This window comes from Microcebus murinus, chromosome 11 (genome assembly GCF_040939455.1).
Source record: "Microcebus murinus isolate Inina chromosome 11, M.murinus_Inina_mat1.0, whole genome shotgun sequence".
Lineage (NCBI taxonomy): Eukaryota > Metazoa > Chordata > Mammalia > Primates > Cheirogaleidae > Microcebus > Microcebus murinus.
The window spans coordinates 28,569,883-28,589,949 of NC_134114.1; the positions used below are offsets into that span (position 1 = coordinate 28,569,883).

At 45.8% G+C, this 20,067-nt stretch overlaps 1 non-coding gene across 1 annotated transcript; it reads left to right on the plus strand.

Annotated features, from left to right (window-relative positions):
• Positions 1-16,896: 16,896 nt before the first annotated feature.
• Positions 16,897-17,000, plus strand: LOC142874229 (small nucleolar RNA U13). Its single transcript, XR_012922041.1, has one exon. It is a non-coding gene; the product is annotated as a small nucleolar RNA U13 (small nucleolar RNA).
• The last annotated feature ends 3,067 nt before the right edge of the window (positions 17,001-20,067 follow it).

Below are 20,067 nucleotides of genomic sequence, written 5' to 3' on the forward strand. Positions count from 1 at the left end.
CCCTTTGTCTCTCTTCATCTTGTGTTGGTGCCAGCTTTCTTTATGACAAGGACCTCTGAAGAAGAAGGGTGGCTGAGGAACCTTTGGGGTTTTTAAAATATATTTGTTTAAAATATTTTTATTGTGTTAAAAAACATATAACATGAAATTTACCATGTTTAAATGTATACAGCTTAGTAGTGGTAGCTATATTCACATTATTGTGAAACAAAGAACCATCTATTTTTAAGAGCAACTCCTGAGACATACGAAATGCTTACATTTTCAGAAATAGAATGTTGTAGAAGAAATGGATATATACCTACTTTTTTAAATTTTAAATTCTATTTTCTAAAAAATTATTAAAGAGTTAGAACTATGTTCTTATGATGTAAGAAAAAAATCTTTTAATAGTTTGAGTGAAAAGAAAGAGTTAACATGGTGGCCATGACTACTACAGATGTCTTTGCTACATTGGTCAATTTGGGGCTCTCTCTGAGGACATGAAATCCTTAGGTATCATATTTGTATATATTTCCTCTTTGGCTAACTGAGCATTTTCCAAGTCAGATAAAGCTGGGTTGCAGTACCACATACCACCATTAGATGCTGCTGTTTGACATGATAGTAAAGGGACTGGAAGTAACTGAAGAAAACTTTTCTTCCTCTCTTCTCTTTCTGTACCTATTGGGTGCAGGGCGGGTATGACCATATGCTGGGCCCCACAGATACAGCAATAAACAAGACAAAGCCGCTGGGTGAGGCAGACAAGCCATTACAATAGGAAGCGGTAGGTTTAAAAGACTGCATATCTATGATGCTGTGGGCACACCCGTGTAGAATGTGTTGTACAAAAGCAGATGAGGCATGAGGTACCCTGAACCAGGGAAGGAGCTGTGGGGTAGAGAGAAATTTGGGCTTTTAGAATAACTAGCTGGGTTCCTGTTTCTGTAGAGGCCATGGATCCACGTGGCCCTGACCCCTTTGATCACTGATCCCATGCTGTTCACCAGAGTTTGTAAAATGCCTGTGTGGAGACCTATTTGGTTTGGCTCTCACGGTATTTTTTTAATGTGCATTACTTACCAAAATGAAATACAGATTTTCAACTTCTCATGAAAAACCAGAAGGTCTAGCAGCAATTGACTGGGACCTAGTCATGTTGCCCTCCTAGCTGGCCATCAGCCCTTCAGCCAGCTGTTCCCCCCATTTTGGTTCTGGCCTGGTCCCTCTGGGCAGGACCAACATTTAGCGGGTGTGTGCTGGCACAGCTCTACCAGCTGTCACATGGTGATCAGTGAAGAGCTTCCCTGAGTTCCCTCAGTGTCTCCCACACTCCAGGCCATCCTGCAGCAGCACGGCCCCAGCCCACTTCCCTGCAGTCTGGCTCACGAGGTTCCAGCTGGCACTGCAGGGCCTCAGCTCCCTGCTCCAACGCCAGGTCCAGTGTCCGTTTTCTGATTAGTCATTGCCCTGGGCCGTAATGCTTGTTCACTATTTTGAATATCCCCCCTGCCTTTAGAGAACCACGGTGCGTGCGACCTCTGGGCTGGACCATTGCTGCCTCCAGGCGTAGGCAAACGGAGGGCAGACCCCGGGCAGGGCATGTGCTCGATCACACATGGCTTTGGGGTTTGGGTTGATTGTTTTTTTCAAACTTTTAATTATAAAATCCGTTTTATTTTCAGAAATGTTTACATTTCCATAGCACGGTTTGAATGTGATCGGTCTGGAGAAGATTATGTAAATTTTTATAACCTGAGGGAGACAGGAAATTATTTTTTTATTTTTGCAGCTCTACCATATTAAAATAAGGGGATTTCTTTTTTCATCTATGGAATGTCATTCCAGAGACACATTTAAGTTCTTTGTGGTCAGAGTCAGGTAGCAGTTCAGCTAAGATAATAATAGTGATAATTAATAATAACCATGATAAAATCTATAATATTTATACCTTTTAAAACCAGGCTGTTTGCCTTTCCTTCACAAACAGCTATCCACGTGAGACCTGAAGGCCAGCCTTAGAGGAACCTGTTGTTTCTCCTCCAAGAAATCATTCTGTGCCCAGAGAAACACTTGTTGCGTTTTAATTAGAAACCGGTGGGGCTGGCCGGCTGCGACGTGGGCTCTGCGAACCAGGAGGGCTGAGTGGAGGCCAGAGTCTGAGCATATCTGCACAGTGAGATATTTGATTACACAAGGGAGGGGAGATGGTTGCCAGTCCTCCCATCTGGAGAACAATTTCTGGGTGGCAGGAGCTAAGGATAGGGTCAAAGAAAGTGATGCACCGAGGAGAGAGGAGAGGGGCCCGGGCCTGGCTGGCCGTGTCCAAGTGAGGAGCCCAGCCCTGCCTCTGCTCTGTTCATCTGGTGGAACGAAAGTGACCCAGTCCTGTGGGCTCAGGCATGCTCTTCCCAGTGCCCTGCCGCTCTCCCTCCTCATACTCGCCTGGACAAACCCACTTCTCATCACGTGGCTAATGGGGTGACCTCTGGGTCTTCTTCAGACAATGGAATTGAGGGAAAGGCAGGCCCTTCTTGCACACGCCTCCCTCCATCCTTCCCCCACAGCTGGAATTACCTGCCTGCACAGCTCTCGTTGGAGCAAGTCCTCACTAGGGCTCACGGGCCTCCCTCCCCACTGGAACGTGAACCATGTGATGGCATCGTGGTGACCACACCTTCCACTCTTCCGTACAGCCAGCATCTAGCGCTGTATCTGGCACTAATAAATGAACAATAAATGTTCGTCCACTGAAGGAAGGTGGAGTCCGGGGCAGGGCAGAAACCGTGCCGGTATCACTACTGCTTGCGTCTCCACGACTGCACTGCTTTCAGGGACCAAGCACAGCCAGACCTCCAGGTACTTGGGGAATCAGGAACAAAGGATGAGTCCTACGGGGAGAGCAGAGTGTCGCAGGTATGACCAGCAACATTTTAGCCAGTGCATTGTTTGAGAGTGTGAAAATTGGCTGTTGCACTGTGTTAAATAATAGCTCAAATGTATGTGTGACCCTCAAATGTGTCTCAGCCATTCTGAATAAATCAGAATATTTATATTCATTTATGTCATCTTCTATTTGTTTTAATTCCAGTCCGAAGTTTTTATGTACTCGATTGCATCGGCCAGGTGATGAGCTCTCACCATGGGCCAGGCCCTGTGAGGCACACTTGGCACGTGGTGACCGCCACCGCAGTGCTGCTAGGCAGGCTGCCCTGGTGGCCGTGAGGAACCTGCAGCTGGGTCGGCTCAGAGGCAGCACCGTGCTGTGGAACCGCTTGGCCCTGAGCCAGGGGAGACTCAGTTTCCAATCTCTGCCTCATAACTATGGGACTTTGGGAACACTACTTAACTACTGTCATTGAAACCAGAATATTTGGAAGGAAATCAGTGTTCATCGTGGCGAAATCACACTGGACCGGCGCGATCAGAGGAGCGGTGGTATGTGAATGGCTCTCTTGGGATCAGATGCGCACATATTTACGTGAACTTTGTGACCTCTTTGTCCCCTTTCTTTGGGTCCTGGGGAGAGAAAGCTCTAAGGTCAGGTATACTTTTAATTGTGCTAGTTCCGGAGTTTGGAAGAGGCTGTTCGATGAACAGACCTTTCTCTTGGACGTGAAAGATTTATGACCTGTTCAGCCAAAAGCTTCACCACAAAAACCTCATTGTGCTTGTTACACATTATCTTCCAAATACCAGCGCAGAGTAAAAGGGCCGTCCGGCCCACGGACAGTGATTCATCGGCTTCTGTGTAGTGAAGCTTTGCGGCGCTTCCTCAGGATCTATTAATATAATTGGGGGATCCCGTAAGAAGTCTGCAGTGCGCGTCTGAATAGCGACTCTATTTAACTCATGATGTCACTTGCTCGCTCTGGTCCCCTCTCGTCATATGGCCTTTGCCGTGGTTAGGCTGGATTTCCATACACGTGGAATCAGACACACTGTTTTCTGTGAAGCCAATATAGCACTTAGGATGAATCCCTTGGGACATATCTGAAGTCATTATGGCCCAAGTTCTCAGAAGCCTGGGAATCCTTCTTTTAGGTGTTCAACCTGGACAAGTCACTCACTCAGCCTTTCAGAGACTCAGTTTGTTCATCTTGACATTGGAGTTCAGGGTACCAGCACCCTCAGTGGGTTGTAATATATAGTGTGTGAATTACCTCCCTCTTCTTCCCCTCCCGCACCCAGTCAACGCCACGTCCTGGGCATTCCAGCTCTTAAACACCTCTCAACTGTTTCCGCATTTCTCTGTCTCCACAGTCTCAGGCCCCAGCCTGAGACCCCTGCACCAGCCGTTGGACGGCTTTCCTGTACCGACCCCTACAGCCTCTAACACACTCGCTGTTTCCACAGGGATCTTTCTGGATGATCACTTGGAACATGTTCTGTAGCCCAAAACCTTCCAGTGGCGTCTCTGTGCCCTTATAGGTCAAATTCCTAATCTTGACCTAGCAGCCCCTGCATGATCTATCCCTGTCTGTTTCTAGAACTCATGTCATGCCAGTCTTCCTCTGGCCATCGACATTCCAGCCAAAGCAGCTTACTTTCAGCAACTCAAATGTTAATACACCAAGAACTCCCCTCTTTGAGAGACCTTTGCCCTAGATGTCCTATGTCTAGAACATTCCCCACTCCCTCCTCTACCCCCTTGCATGCCCTGTTAATCTAGATCATCCTTCAAGAAGTAGCTTGGAATGTCATTTCCTTGGGGAATCCTCCTGAGGACCACCCCCGCCCCCCATTATATAATTTCCTGGTAAACAGTCCTACTCCTTCGTAGAACATGTCACAACTCCAATGAAATCATTACCTGGGTAAACATTTAAATTTTTTTTTTTCCTTTTTTAAAGATAGAGCCTCACCCTGTAACCCAGGCTGGAGTGCAGTGGTATGATCACCGCTCACTGTAATCTTGAATTCCTGGACTCAAGCGATCCCTCTGCCTCAGCCTCCTGAGTAATGGGGATTACAGGTATGCACCATCATGCCCGACTAATTTTTCTATTTTTTGTAGAGATGGGGTTTCACTATGTTGCTGAGGCTGATCTTGAACTCCTGGCCTCAAGTGATCCTTCCGCCTTGGCCTCCCAAAGTGCTGGGATTACAGGCATGAGCCACTGTGTGCAGCCTGAGTAAACATTTGTTTAAAATCTCTCTCCCCCTCTGGACAGTTTCTTGAACCTAGTCTTATTCCCAAAATGCCATGTAGCTCTTAACGTTCATCAATAAACATTGTGGAGGGAATAAGTTTATCATTTCTCTTTGAACTTAATTCTGCTGTTTTTTTGCATTTAAACAGCCTTGAAGGGCATTTTTGCTCTTTAATCTTCAGCCCCTTCTTGGTTGAGAGGAGGCATGGCTGTGTGAAGGGAACCCTATCCCTGGGGTTTCTTAGCCACCAAGACCTGGTTGGAAAGCATAGTAGGAGTCAGGAAGGGCCGTTGATCTGCTGAATGTCACAGCTAGAAAGGAGCTTACAGATCAATGAGCCCTACAGCCACATTTTACAGATGGGGAAACTGAGGCCAAAAGAAATTAAACATTATGTCGAAGGGCAGAGCTAATAAATGAATTCAATGTCCCTAAAATATTGTTTTATCAGACACACACATATATACATACATATAAAACATGTATTTATACATGATTTTGCAGAAAATTTTGTAATTTTCATTTCTATTGACTCATTGATCCTCATAACAGCCTTGAGAAGAAGGCATTGTTTATCGTCATTGTACAGATGAGGAAACAATAGTGAACAAGGGTAACTTGAGTTGAGTCCACCCAACTTAGAAGTGCCACAGCCTGACTGAACCACTGAGCTTCTGGTTTGGGGCTGACTGTTTTTCCCATTTACAGCTGTGTACTTCCTACAAATAAATACACTGGTCAGGGACCCCAGCAAAAAACAGAGTTCTGCTTCATTCCCTTCCTTGCTCATGTGGTGACTTCTGTAACTCACCCCAATGTCTGTTAAATGAAACTGCCTCATGCCAGCGGGACGTGATGGGAAGAAGGTGTTGGTGCATTGGAGTCAGACTCCCCTGGGTTTGGATCCTGCCCCTGCTGCTTACAGCTGGGCGACCTGGCCAGGTTATGGGAACCCAGCTGAGCCTTAGGTTTCACTTTGTAAGATTTGGGGGCTAATTGCCTTCCTCTAGGTTTGTTTCAGATTAAACGAGGTAGCACTTATGAGATAGAGGGAAAGCAAAAAGCACCATAAACACTATTTATCCCAACAGTCCAAGGTAGCCTGGAGCAACAGAGTTGAGCAGATGTCAGAAAAAGTCATCTGTTGGATAGAAAAAGTGCAGGGAGTTGTCAGAAGGGCAGAATGCAGCCCCAGGGTGTGGTTCCAGGGGAGCCATCTGCAGGCTGGTGTGGGTTATACTGCAGCTGCAGGTCTCGGCGGCTGCCTCCTGATTTCACGTGTGCGTCCCCATGTATCACGCCCATTGCGTGTGTGCAGCGTGTGCGTGTGTGTGCACGTGCGTGCTCATGGGGTGGCCAGGCAACGCCTCAGGAACATCAGCACATTTCTGCACAAATTGTGTTTCCCGTCTCTGCATTTGGATGGATGGTTAAAAAAAAGTGAGAAATGTTTATAAATTCATTTGATTGCCAATCTAAAAACAGTTTCATTATTAAAGCCATTTGGGAGCTTTTGTTTTTCTAAGCTGTGACTCCACAAAATATAACCAGAAATTGTATTTTAGGAACTTACGCAACTGAGCTGTGAATACTATCGTTTTATGAGTACACTTTTCCCAGTCTAGAAGTGAAAATCTAAAAACGCCATCCCCAAATATTAAACTAGACCATATTATTAATGATTTAGAATGGTTTATTATTACCAACATTTAAATTACAGTTTCATCGCAGACTCAGAATAAAGGAGGAGGGGTTGTGGAAAGAGGTATCAGGTGATCCAAGTAGAGAGACTCAGTTATAAAAAAGGAGAGCCCCGTCATTCCTGGGGAAATGTAAGCAGGACCGAGCCCAGTGGCCTCTCAGGCAGGCAAAAGTCATGCCCTGGGGGATTTACCAGGCCGAAGGGCTGAGCCTCAGCCGGCAGGCTCTGCCACTACATTTTGTGTTCAGATGAAGGGCAAGTCCAGGGGCAGACCCATCCTCCCCAACCTCCCAAGACCAAGATGAAAGCAGAAGCTGGATTAGTTAATTTCCAGCGAGAAATCACCATGGCAAGGTCTGGAATCTCACATTGGCATCACAGACTCCTTCCCTGTGTGCATCGAGCTGACAACAGGAGTTGAATGTCTAACGGGGTGCATGGGGAGGAGGCAAGAGAATCGAATGGGCCTTGCCCCCAGGGCCCAAAGGCAGGAGGGCCCCAAGCCCAGGCTCTCTTTCCTTGGGAGGCCACTGCCCACACCGGCACTCATGAGCGTTCTCTCTGCTCCCATTGCCCACAAACCCCATGTAGATGGGCGCATCCTTTTTCTAAGAAGAAGACAAAGCTTTCTCTCCTCCACAAAATCATGCAGTCATGGATTCCCCAAAGATTGAAAATGATGAATTCAAGTTAATGAACAAGATATTCATGATGGCAAAGAAATCAAGGCATTTACATATTCCTTAAAATATCTTCTATGTGTAAAGGAAAAGAAAGCAAATGATGTTCTTACATGGGGGTGGGTGGAGAGGGGAGGAAGATGATCTCTGACCTGGAAAATTAAATTCCGGCTGGCTTTAGTGAGTTCAATTGTTGAGAAAAGGGAACCAAGTAGTAAGTATGTTGGTGGATCAGGGAAGGCACAGGGGTGGGCCAGGGAGATTACACATGGGTGTCTCCAGGGCACATCTCCAGGCTCCTGCTCTTCTGCCCACATCCCTGGGATCTCATCCACTCTTGTATCAATGGTCAGTAGGGTGCTGGTGACCCTGAATTCTCTATTACCCTCCCTTCTCTCCTGCCTGCTGTCCTTTGTCACCTTCACATCTCCAGGCACCTTGAAAGAACCACATTCAGCATGGGAGGTGCATTGCCAAGCAGTGGCACCTGCTGTGCCCACCAGTGGCAGCCACTCCATGGATCGAGCCACCCAAACATAAACCTGAGGGGAGTCACAACTCCCCCTTCTCCCTCCGCCCTCAAGTCTAACCCATTACCAAATCCGGTAGATTATTTGTTCTTTACATTTATTGTACTGGTCTCCTCTTGTTCCCACCCCAACTCTTCTTGCCTTGGTTAAGACTTTAATCTGCTTCCTTTCTCCTGGGCCATTGCAATGGGCTTCTAACTTGTCTTTCTGCCTCTGCTCACATTCACTCCAAGCCACACTCCACTGTGCTGCTGCAGTGATATTTGTTCAGTGCAGATGTAATTATGACACTATCTTCTAAAGGCTTCATGTTACCTACAAGAGAAAGTCCAAAGTCTTTACTGAACCAGGCACAGCCAATCCTGGTTTGGCCTCTGTGTATCTCTCCAGCTTTCCCTTTTACTTCACTTCTCTAACTTCTTCACTCAATACATGTTTATTGGGTACTGATTTTGTGCCAGGCACTGTGTTAGGTGCTGGGAACATAGTGGCAAACACAACTATTATCTTACACCTGACAACCCCTCTGCATTAAAGCACAGGCTTTTCCATGCCATGAGGCTGTTTCAAGCATTGATGCCTTTGCTCATTTACTCGGTTCCCTCTGCAGCTCTCCTAAGACTGTGTCTTCCCTCCACATCCTTGACAGCAGATACTCATGCATCTTCCAAGAAATAGCATACAGTCCTCTCCTTTGTAAAGCTGTCCTAGATCTCTCCTTTCTTCTTGCCCCTCTGCCACCTGTATACAGGCCTTTATTCATGTTCAAAGCATTCTACGGCAGGCTGCACATCCAACCTATGTGATCTTGGGCAAGTTACTGTGCCACAATGTCCTCATCTATAAAATGAGGACTGAAATGAGGGTATCAACTTTATGATATTGTTTTGAAACAGTATCTGGTCTCCTGTGAGCACCCAATAAATATTAGCTGCTGTGACAATATAATGATTATGGCAATAAGGGAGAGAAAATGGTGCAGCTGCTGTGGAAAGCAGTTTATTGGTGGTTCCTCAAAATGTTAAACATAGAGTTAGCACATGATCCAGCAATTTCTCTCCAAGGTATGAAATGAAAACATGTCCACACAGAAATTTTTACACAGATGTTTCCAGTAGTAGTATTTGTAATAGCCAAAAAGTGGAAACAACCCAAATGTCCATCAGTGGATGCATGGATAAACACATTGTGGTACGCCCATACAACAGAATATTACTCAGCCATAAAAAGGAATGAAGTCCTGATAAATGCTACAACATGGACAGACCTCAAAAATATTATGCTAAGTGAGAGAAGCCAGACACAAAAGGTCATGTGTGTGATTTCTTTTATGTGAAATATTCAGAATAGGCAAGACCATGGAGATAGAAAGCAGATTAGCTGTTAATAGGAAGTGGAGGGCAGAGGGACTAGGGAATAATGACTTAATGAGTGAGGGGTATTTTTATGGGGTGATGAAAATGTTTTAAAACTAGACAGAGTGGTGGTGGCACAATATCACGAATGCACTAAATAGCACTGAATCGTGACTGTAAAGTGGCTACTAATGTTATGTGAATTTCATCTCAACTAAAAAAAAAAAAAGGTAAAGGGAGATGAGAATTTGAGAGAGATGCAACAAAGCTCAAGTTTTGTCTGGTTATGATTGGTTGAATTCCTTTATTATCACATTTTCCCGAAAGTAAGTTATTGAGTTGACCGAAAAGTATGATGATTCATTCATTGACCCTGCAAATATTTATGCAATGACTCTATTATGGGCTCTGGAGATACAAAGTTTCTGCTCTCAGGGAGTTTATATTGAGGGAGAGAGATCAATAAGTAAAGAAATATTTACATTATTTTAGTTAAGTTGTGTAAAGAACAATAAATCAGGGTAACAGGATAGAGAATGATGTACCAAGGGGGTTTTTTAGTTAGCAGGGTTTTTCGGGGAAGCCTCTTTAATGAGGTGACATTTGAGCAGAGACAGAAGGAAGCAAAGGAAGCAAAGACAGAAGGAGAGAACCATGTGGAACTGGAGGAAGAGAGTGCCAGGTGGAGGGAATGGTGAACGCCAAGGCCCTGAGGCAGGAGTGTGCTCAGCTCATTCAAGGAACAGCCAGTGGGCCCTGGGCTGTTATGCTCAGAAGGGTCCCATGCTTGGTTTAATGCTCTGCTGCTACAGAAACTCTTAACAAGTTTTGAATAAGGGGTTCTGCATTTTCTGTTGCACTGGGCCCTACAAATTATGTGGCCGGTCATGGAGACAGGAGTTGGAGGTGGAGGAACCCCCTGTTAAATTAGTGAAGCAGGAGGCCATTGGCTTGAGGCTGTCTCCATACTTAGTTCCTACATAAGGAACTGCAACTTAACGTACTATGTAAACACACTGAAAACCTCCTTTAGGAGCATAACAAACAGCTGAATGTCAGCCAATCAATCACAAGTGTCAACTGATCAGACCATGTCCAAATAAGGCAATCACGGAGCTGTAACCAATCATGCTGATTCTGTACCTTACTTCCACTTTTGGTCTATAAGTACTTACTGCCAACTTTGCAGAGGGGAATTCTCTGAACCTTTCCTAGTTCTGAATGTTGCCCAATTCATGAATCATTCTTTGCTCAGATGAACTCCGCAAAGTTTACAATAATTTCTTGACAGTCCCTGAACACAGTTCTGATACCTGTGGTTAGCATTTGTCACTTTGGGACTTTTTAATGTGCCTTGATACTGGCATTTTCATCAGAAACCTAGGGATAAGTTCGGACTCGTAGAAAACAACTTTCTAACAGTCTATCCCAAAGTGATGTCTGCGAACATAGGCCTGAAACACTAGGATTTGAATGGGAAAGGGGAAAATCATTCCAAACAACAGCCAGTGTGGGCAGAGGACCAGGAAAATATCAGGAAGATGGAGGGACAGGGGATGGGAGAATTCTTGTCCCATTGCTCAGAAAGGGTTAGGGTGGAGAGGGCGGAAGAGGGGTGGGTCAGGTTCTGTGGCCACCAGTGTGTGTGTGATCCACACATTGTGGTGAGGGTAGCCCTGAAGCCAGGCAGTGAATGAACAGCAGGACTTAGAGAAAAGGGCCTTGGGAGACAAATAATTGGTTTGGGAGGGTTTTGTGGCCATGATTTAGAAATTGGGGGGAAAATAGGTAGTTTTAAGGAAGAGGCTCCAACTGTGGGGAATGTTTAGCCACATGAGGCTGCAATGAATCAGTCTGTGGGATCCAGTGCAGAGTCTGAACCTAAAAGTAGGGGATCTCCACCAGCCAAGGTGTTGACAGCCTGCATGGAGGTGGCTGACACTAGGGGTGTGTTATAGCAGAAGCCTGGGCTGGGGAGGGGGCTGCCAGATACCCTTATTCAGAACACATGCCTTAGTTCTTCAACTCCTATTCCCCAAAGATTCTAAATGGAAATGTTGAAACTGAGTCCATAGGGCATTGTCTCCTTTGGGTCCCTTCAGGCTTTGGCACATACTTCAATTTTACCTTCTATTTTGACCAATCACCTGTGCATCCTTCTTTCTAAGTAGACTGGGAGCATCTTCAGGGCAGAGGCCAGGTCTTGGTCACCATATGGTATAGGCAGGAAGCAGTCACTCTACTCATTTGGAAGAACAGACTCTAATTATTTAGGGAAGAGGCCTGCCTTCCAGATAACCACAGAAAGTGAAAATACTTTCCCAATGGATTGCTATAAATGGCATATCTGACTTGCTTGGTGGGGAGAGGAAATGGAACTAACATCCATCCTCTAGAGGAGGAGTAACTAAGTTGCTAGGAGAGGTTAAAGGGTCATCTCTTTTTCATTCCTCCCAGCTCCTTAATTTTTTTTACACATTTTGGTATATGTTGGTATTTTGATGTGAGGCTTGGAAGATCTTTTCTCAGGTCTTGGATAATGGGGATATCTGAGTTGGAAGTAAAGGAGACCTGAAATGTGATGACAGGAGAAAAGAACTGGGAAGTGCTCAACTTGCAGGACCTTGCAGTGCAGATGGGCCAGGCCAAAGACTTTTGTGGCAGTGAGATTGTGATCAGGGAGCCCTCGCTCAGTGTTACAGAGTCAAGGCAGCAACCACCTGCTCTTCCAGCTGGTTTAACTTACCCAATAGGGCTTTGCATACAAACTATTCAGCTTTCAGTGTTAACTCTGCACACGACTATGTAGCCTCACACTCAGGCCAGAAAGGTTTTCAGAACCAGCACAGTCTTGTTAAATGTATTTCCAGATTTTTATTCTTCAATGATTATTTTCACTATGTCTTTCCTCTGCTCAAACATCTCCAGTGGTTTGCATCCTTGCTACCCAAAGCTTGGTTTGAGGACCAACAGCACTGAAATCACCTGGGAAATTATTAGAAATGCAGAATCTCAGGCTCCATCGTAGACTTGCTAAATTAGAATTTGCCTTTTAACAAGATCCTTGGGTGCTTTGAATGCACATTGATATTGGAGGAGGTTTGGTTGACACTACCAACTGAGAAAAGCACAACTCCTTATCTGACCTCATATCAGTCATTGCTCCTCCCAATAAATATTCATTCCAGGATATCCTGGTCTAAATCAGCTTGGTGCCCTTAAAAGCTCTCTCCTAATGTGTGTGTTCTGGCTCTTAGTTTCAGACTTCATTCTTATTTTTGTGTCTTTCTCAACACAGAAATTTTTTTTAGTATTTATTCTTCCATAACCTATTTCATCTGAGATGCTGCTTTTATTTTCTCATTATTTCATGTCCCACAGCCAGTCCCATTCCCTCCGAACTTCCACACCCAACCTAAAATTCCAGAATGCTAAACTAGGTCAGAGCCAAAGTCCTTCTCTCTGACTGGGAAAGAACTTTGGACAGCTTTCGGAACATGCCATGATCAATCATTCACATTTCCATATCTTTGTCTAGTTGGGGTTCCCTATGGGAGTCCTTTTGCCCCTTGGCCCATGCTTTCAAAGTCTAGCTAAAGCCACATCACTTGGCCTAAAGTCCTTCTTAGAGACATCAAAGGTACCAAGGCTATACTTCTCCTTCCCTCCTCCAAACCATAAGAACATTTGTCTGTGCCTATTATCCAGGCACTAAATTCTATGGACCTTTGTATTGTAGTGGCAATACACTGGTCTATAAGTTTACTAAGGTCTCACACAATAGTTTTATTTTTTAAACTTTAATTGTGAAATAACTTTAGAATAACAGAAAAGATGTAAATATAATAAGATAATTTCCATATGCCCTTCACACATCTTCCCTTAATGTTAACATCTTCCATAATGATAGTACAATGAACAAAACCAAGAAAGTATTAATACCTTTGGATCAATGCTATTAACTAAACTACAAACCTTATTGAGATTTCCCCAGATTTCCCATTAATGTTTTCTACGGTCTGAATGCTTGCGTTCCTCCAAATTCATATGTTAAAATTCTAACCCACAAGGTGATAGCATTAGGAAGTGGGGTCTTTTGGCAGGTGATTAGCTCATGAGCATGGAGCCCTCATGAATGAGAGCAGTGCCCTTATAAAAGAGGCCCTAGAGAACTTCCCCTTCCACTATGTGAGGACACAGTGAGAAGGTGCTGTTTTGTTCTGTGAACCAGGAAGTGAGCCCCCACCAGACACTGAATTTATCAGTGCCTTGATCTTGGACATCCCAGCCTCCAGAACAACAAGAAATAAATTTTTGTTGTTTATAAGCTAGCTAATTTATGATATTTTGCTAGAGCAGCCTGAGGATTAATACATGTTCTTTTCCTATTTCAGGATCCAATCCAAGATTTCACATTAATTTAGTTGTCATGTCTCCTTAGTTTCCTCCAATCTGGGAACATTCCTTTTGTTTCGCCTTTTCTCTCAGGTACTTCAGTGCTGGTCAGTTCTTTTGTAGAATGTCTTGCAATTTGAGTTTATTCTGATGTTTTCTCAAGACTGGATTGAAGTTTTGCATTTTGGGGAAAAATAACACAGGAGTGATGCTGTGCCCTTCTCTGTGAACCATTTTATCAGGGAACATAATATCAACATATGCTATTACTGGTGATCTTAGCCAGGGTCGCTTGTTTAAGGTGGTATCTGCTGGGTTTCTCTACTATAAAGTTATGACTTTTCCCTTTGTAATTAATAAATATCTTAGGGGAAATACTTTGAGATTATGCAAATATCCTTTTCTCCTCAAACATTTGCCCACTAATTTTATTAACAACAGTCATGGGTAGATCTGCGTACAAAAGTTATTACTGTGACATACACTATGTACATATTCATAAATGTTCAATTGCATAAGATAAATAAACCCTTTTTTAATAGTTACTGCAGGAGGATTTTCCACTAATTGGAACTTCTTTGAACTATTTTTATAATGGGGTCCATTATAACAGGATTTTAATCTTATAAATGGTACAGTCAAATAAGTAAAACACTCCTTTATTCATCCATCTCTCCAGCCGTCCATCCACTCATCCAACGCTTCTTTTTCTTTTGTAAAAAGAAAATTGAGGTGCCAATACTCATATTTCTCTCAGTTATGCTTTAACCATTCTCTCTACTCCCTGCTGATCTGTTTGAATTGTTATGTGAACTTGCTGTTATGGCTGAACGAGTTAGCCAAGATGGAACATTAATTTCTTTCAGCAGATGGTTGTAAAAGTCAATCTGAAAAAAAGAGGTGCCAATTTGTTTTGCTGGAATGTACCATTATGGAGAAATGACTGTCATGGACATCTGCTGTTTTTGCCTGACTGGCATTCCTCATCCCTTCTTTAGGTCACAGCACCCACATTTCTTTTTCAGAATTTTACCTCCCCTGTTCTTAGTCCATGTAGTGCACACACCCAGGACAGAATTATCCATCCCATATGCCATAGTGATTGGTCAATAAATTGGCTCTAGTTGACCAATCAGAGTTCCCCAAAGATTCTTGCTGGAATTATCAAATAAGAAACACACTCTTTCTACTGGAGGAGCTCCCAGAGTGGGAGCCAAGCCTGTAGCTTCCACTGCACATCTTTGCTACCATAAAGGGCAAACCAGTCTGAGTATGATGAGAACATAAAGGAAGACAGTCAAGTGGGAGAACGGGAGAGTTGTCTATTCCTCATGACGTCAATTGATTACCTGGGTCTAGCTTTCTTTCCAGATCGACCCCAGGACTTTTCAGCTACATAAGCCCATCAATTCCTTTTCATTGTTTAAAGTACCTTGAGGTTGAGTTTTTGTTACTTGCAAGCTGAAGTCCTGACAAATACAGATGCTTTTTGAGCATCTGCTGTGGTGAGGCAGATGCCCAAGGCTCGGCATGATTTAAAGATGAGCCAGACATGACCCTTCCCCTCAAGGAGCCCTCAACTTAGCAGAGAACTCAGGATCAGCGCATATCTCATCTGAACATTTGCAAGAACCTACCTACTAGAAAAGGTGTCTGTGTCACCAGTCTGACCCCCACATGAAGAGCTTTGATTATAGGATCACAGTGAAGTGAGTGATAAATACCAGCTTGGAAGAATTTGGAGCATTGACGACGTGAGGGACATTACTTCCGGCAGAGGAAATGGCTTGGGCAAGGGTATAGCAGTAAGAAAAGACCGGGAGCTCCACGTTTATTTTGAAGTTCTATAGGACATCCACAGTGACTGAAGAGTTGAGTTTAGGTTAAAAAGGAAGATTTCGGGGACAAAAAAAAAGAAAAAACGAAATAAAAAATAAAAACCAGAAAAAGCATTGTTTGAAGCATATAGTGGAGGCTCTGATTGTCAGTCTGAGTGATTTGTGTGGCAGCGGGATCAGGGAGCCCCGGGAGGGGGCCGACTCCAGCGCCTGGTTGAACCTTTGTGCAGGGCTGGAGGTGGATGGAATCCCAGCCCCCAGAACATTCTGCAGAGAGACGCTTTGGCCATATTTGCTCAAGAATCTTCCTCGTGGTATCATTTGAAAGCCATACTTTTTATTTCATGCTAAACATTGTCAGAGGGAGAGGTGGCAGATTCATCCCAGAACGTGAGCCAACCCGCCGGGCATGCACTTTAATGGCATTCCAGACCTGGGGCTGGCAGCGCCCTCAGATCCTCGCCCACACCAGCTCCTGCCTTACCCAGAGCTGGGATGTCAGGAGGGAGCATCTATCTTCTTATCTTCCCCGCAGAAAAGGTCCAGGACCCGGCTCTCACCCTCCCCGGCTTGGCCTTGCAGAGATGCGACTGCACTGGCGTCAGACCCTGTGCCCTTCCCACCGTGCCTTCCTCCCTCCTCCTCTTCCCTCCTGCCCTCCTCACGCCCGGTCTTTGCCCACGTCCTGCGCACATGACCGTGGCACCGCCATGGCTTAGCCCTGGCCTAAGCCGGCACCATCGCGCCCGCGGATTCTCCCCTGCCCCCTGCAGTCTACCCTCAACAAAGCAGTTTGAGGACACACCCAGATCCTGCCACCCCTCTTCTCAAAACCGTCCATGGCTTCCTGTCTGATTCAGAATGAATCCGGAGACTCTACATGACCTGACCCTTGGCTACTTTCAGCTCTAGCTCCTCCCCTCCCCCACCCCATACCCGCCAATCGCTGTGGCCTTGGCGTTTGCTCCGTCCCTCCTTCCGCGGGCGGCTGCCCCCTTCAGAGCCCGCCACACCAGCTTGTATCTGTCAGGTGAGGCGAAGACAGGCCGCAGTGACAGACAGACTCCACATCTCAGCGGCTCAGAATAACAAAGGTTTACTTCCCCTTCACCACCGCGCCTGCCGTGGCTGGCTGAGGCTCGTCGTGGCCACTTGTAGCGGGCACAGCAGCCAGCAGCTTGAAGGTCGCTAGCTGCGGTCTCGGAGGGAGAGGAGGCGGCCCGGGCGGGTCTCACGGTGGCCGCGGAACGCTGGGCTCAGACCCTCTCGCAGTTCGCGCGCAGGACGAGCGGGCTTTCACGCGCATGCGTGCCATGTGCCTCCCACGCTCCTTGTTACCACGTGGGCTCATTAACCGTCTGACGTGAAGAAAATATAAATAAATAAACAAACGCTGGGCTCAGAACCTAATGTCTGGCTCCTCGTTGCTTCTTGTGCTCTTTGGCCAGTCACTGGCCTCAGTCAGCCACAAGGGTGCCCAAAGGTGCAGTCGTACCATGTGCCCAGAGGCGGATGGGGTCAGTCATTTGGCCAGCGGCGCTAGCAGCGGCCGCAGCCGGGACACGCAGGGTGGGCCAGGCCGGGGGAGGTGCAGGTGGGCGGAGAGCGAGACCCGGGCGCGGGGCTGGTCACCGCAGCTCCAGCTCGGGGCGAAGTGGGAACGTGGCTGAGTGTGGCTGCTCACTGGCCCAGTTGGAATGACGCGTGTGAGAAAACTCCGTGGCCATTTCCAGGTCCTTCTGGCCAAGGTGTCTATACACAGAGAGTGGACTGGGGAGACCCCCCCCCGCCCAGAAATAACTTTCCTTCTGATGTTCACAATTCTTCCATTAGAGATTCATTCCTTTGGTTCCAGAGGAGCATTCCCCACGTTGTGTGCAGCAGAACAATTTAGTTAGATGCCAACAGACGCTCCTTGGTCAAATAAGCATGAGATGCTGGGTCGGATGAGAAGAAACGGGGTTTCCCTCCGCAGGCCTTCTCAGGGCCTTGCTCAATATGCTGATATGTTCTGTAGCTCCCTGAGAGAAGATGGGGTAGGCAGCATTTCTCCAATTTTCAGAATCAGGAAACCCCTGCCTCCATGGATTCCTCCTCATGCTCCACCGCGCAGTCTGGCAAACACTGGTCTGGAAGCTAATGTGATCCTACTGAGTCCCCTGTGGAAAGTAAATGTCCCCAAGAGGGGCTTTCTGAGGGAGATGCAAGCAGCAGAGACAGGCCTTGAGAGAAGGTGCTGGCAAGGGGCTGGGGAGGCGCTGGGTCTGACTGGGAGAGGGCAGGTGTGACGATTAAAGTGGTTCTTTGGAGCCCACAGAGCTGGAGCTCCCTGCCCTCATCCCTGGTGCTCCCGCCTCGCAGCTGCCTTTCCTAGGGGAGGCCTTCTTCCCCTCTCCTTCCTGCCCAGGAAAGCTCATTAGCCGTGCATTCCAGGCCTCTGTCCTTTCCCTGGCTGTGTCTAACTGTCATGGTTAAGCTCTACAGTCCCTCCTGCGTGGAATGCCCTCCCCTCCCCCAGCCCCTCTCTGGGAATTTCTACTCACCCTTTAATTGTCCATTTAGGCAGCTGCCTCCAGGAGGCCTTCTCTGATAGCTTGCCTCCTACCTCAGAGTCTCAGCTGGATTTATTTTCCCTCCTGGAAGCTCCCATTGGGTACTACCCATCTTTATCACTGTCCTCAGCACGTTTTCATGCTCTATTTCTGTCCTGTAACCCAGGAGCCCCTTGAGGGCTTTGTCTTTATATCTTTATATCCTCCCAGGGCAGGAGAGAGCTACTGTAATTAATTGAATGAATGAAACCCAGACACAGAGCAGGGAGTGGGTTAAAGCCCCCTGCGTATACGACTTTAAAGAATTTCTCAAGTTAAAATAATCTATTCTGCGTGTTCAAAAACCTCATTCTACTTCTCTTTGCTCAACTCTACCGGTTCTCTGATTTGCTGGAGGCTGAAGTCTTCTCTCTGTCCCTCTCACCCTCCGTCCATCCTGTTCACCTCCCATGTGACCTGCTTTTCCTTCTGTTGCCATTTGCTTGATGGCCGGTCTGCTCTGGGACATCTGGTTCATATTGTCCTTTCTCAAAAATCATGAATGAATCTTAGTTATATAAATGGCTTGGGCTTAGGTTTATGCTTCCCTAAGTAGCAAGTAAATGCAAATATCTTGAGAAAATAATCTAACTTGAAGGGTGGGAAGAAGGTTTGTTTGGTGGTTATTTTCTAAGTATGAGGTTAGTTTTAATGACTAATGAGAAAGGAAAAACTAGAAGGAAACTAGAAGCAGAGGATGGAGAAAATTTGTGGTTGACAGCCCGCCTAGGGCTGCATTGTGACTTGCATGAGTTCTAGGCACTTTTGTCTTTGTGGGCTCTTCTCCATTAAAAAAAATTAAAAATTATATGACTGCATTGCAATAAAGATGATTATAATCCAGGCTGGATTCATTATTATATGTTCATCATTGTTATATTCATTTTTTTCTTCTGATTTTAAAATATTTACATTAAAACATTTTGGAGCCCCTCAAAGCATTGTGGCCCCTAGACACTGCAAACCCACCACCCTGCCCTGGTTCCTTAAGTGCACAGTGCCCTTCTATCATTCTGGGTCACACTGTTCCTTCTGCTGGGAGTTCCCTAGCCCAGCCTACCCTTGCTCCAACTTTTGCCCCTGTCCACGTGACAGATTTCTACTCATACTCAAGGTCTAGCCCAAACATCATTTTTCTTGCCCAAATCAGCCGAAATCCTATATTAAAATATAGGATGTCCAATTAAATTTGAATTTCAGATAAATAAAAAATATTTTAGTATCAGTATATCCTACACATTGCATGTCCCAAATATTACATGAGACATGCTTGTCCTAAGAAATTATGCATGTCTGTCTGCAATTCATATTTAACTGGGCACCCTGTATTGTATGGGGCAACCCTATCTGTAGCTGTCTCTAACTCATTTTCCTTCCAGTTCTTCTTCTCACTGCTGCTCCCTGCCAGGCACTGTAGCATCTCTCCACACCTCTATCCCTGTGCAGCTCACCTTCCCCCTGGTCTGCACTCCCACCCTCATGATGCTCAGCTGCCATGGACCTGGGACCATGGCAGCATATTAGTTGTCATGTAGGAGTAAATGTGTGCTATCCCTTTATTTCCCCAACTGTCTATTTTCAGGGATGACTTGGCAGCATTTGGTTTTAATTTCATTCGGATGTTGTGTGAACAAGACTAAAGATGAGTTAACTATTGCATGGGACTACAGTAGCACCTCTGTTAACAAAAGTGTGTTTCAAGAAGGCACTTTGTGCTCAGACATTTCATTACCTGATGGAAAAAAGGCCCTGCGTCCCTTCCCTGCCATTGTGCTCTGAGAAGCAAGGATGGGCCGTGAGTGGGGGGTCTCAGGCTCCCTGCTCCCCATGATCCTGGTGT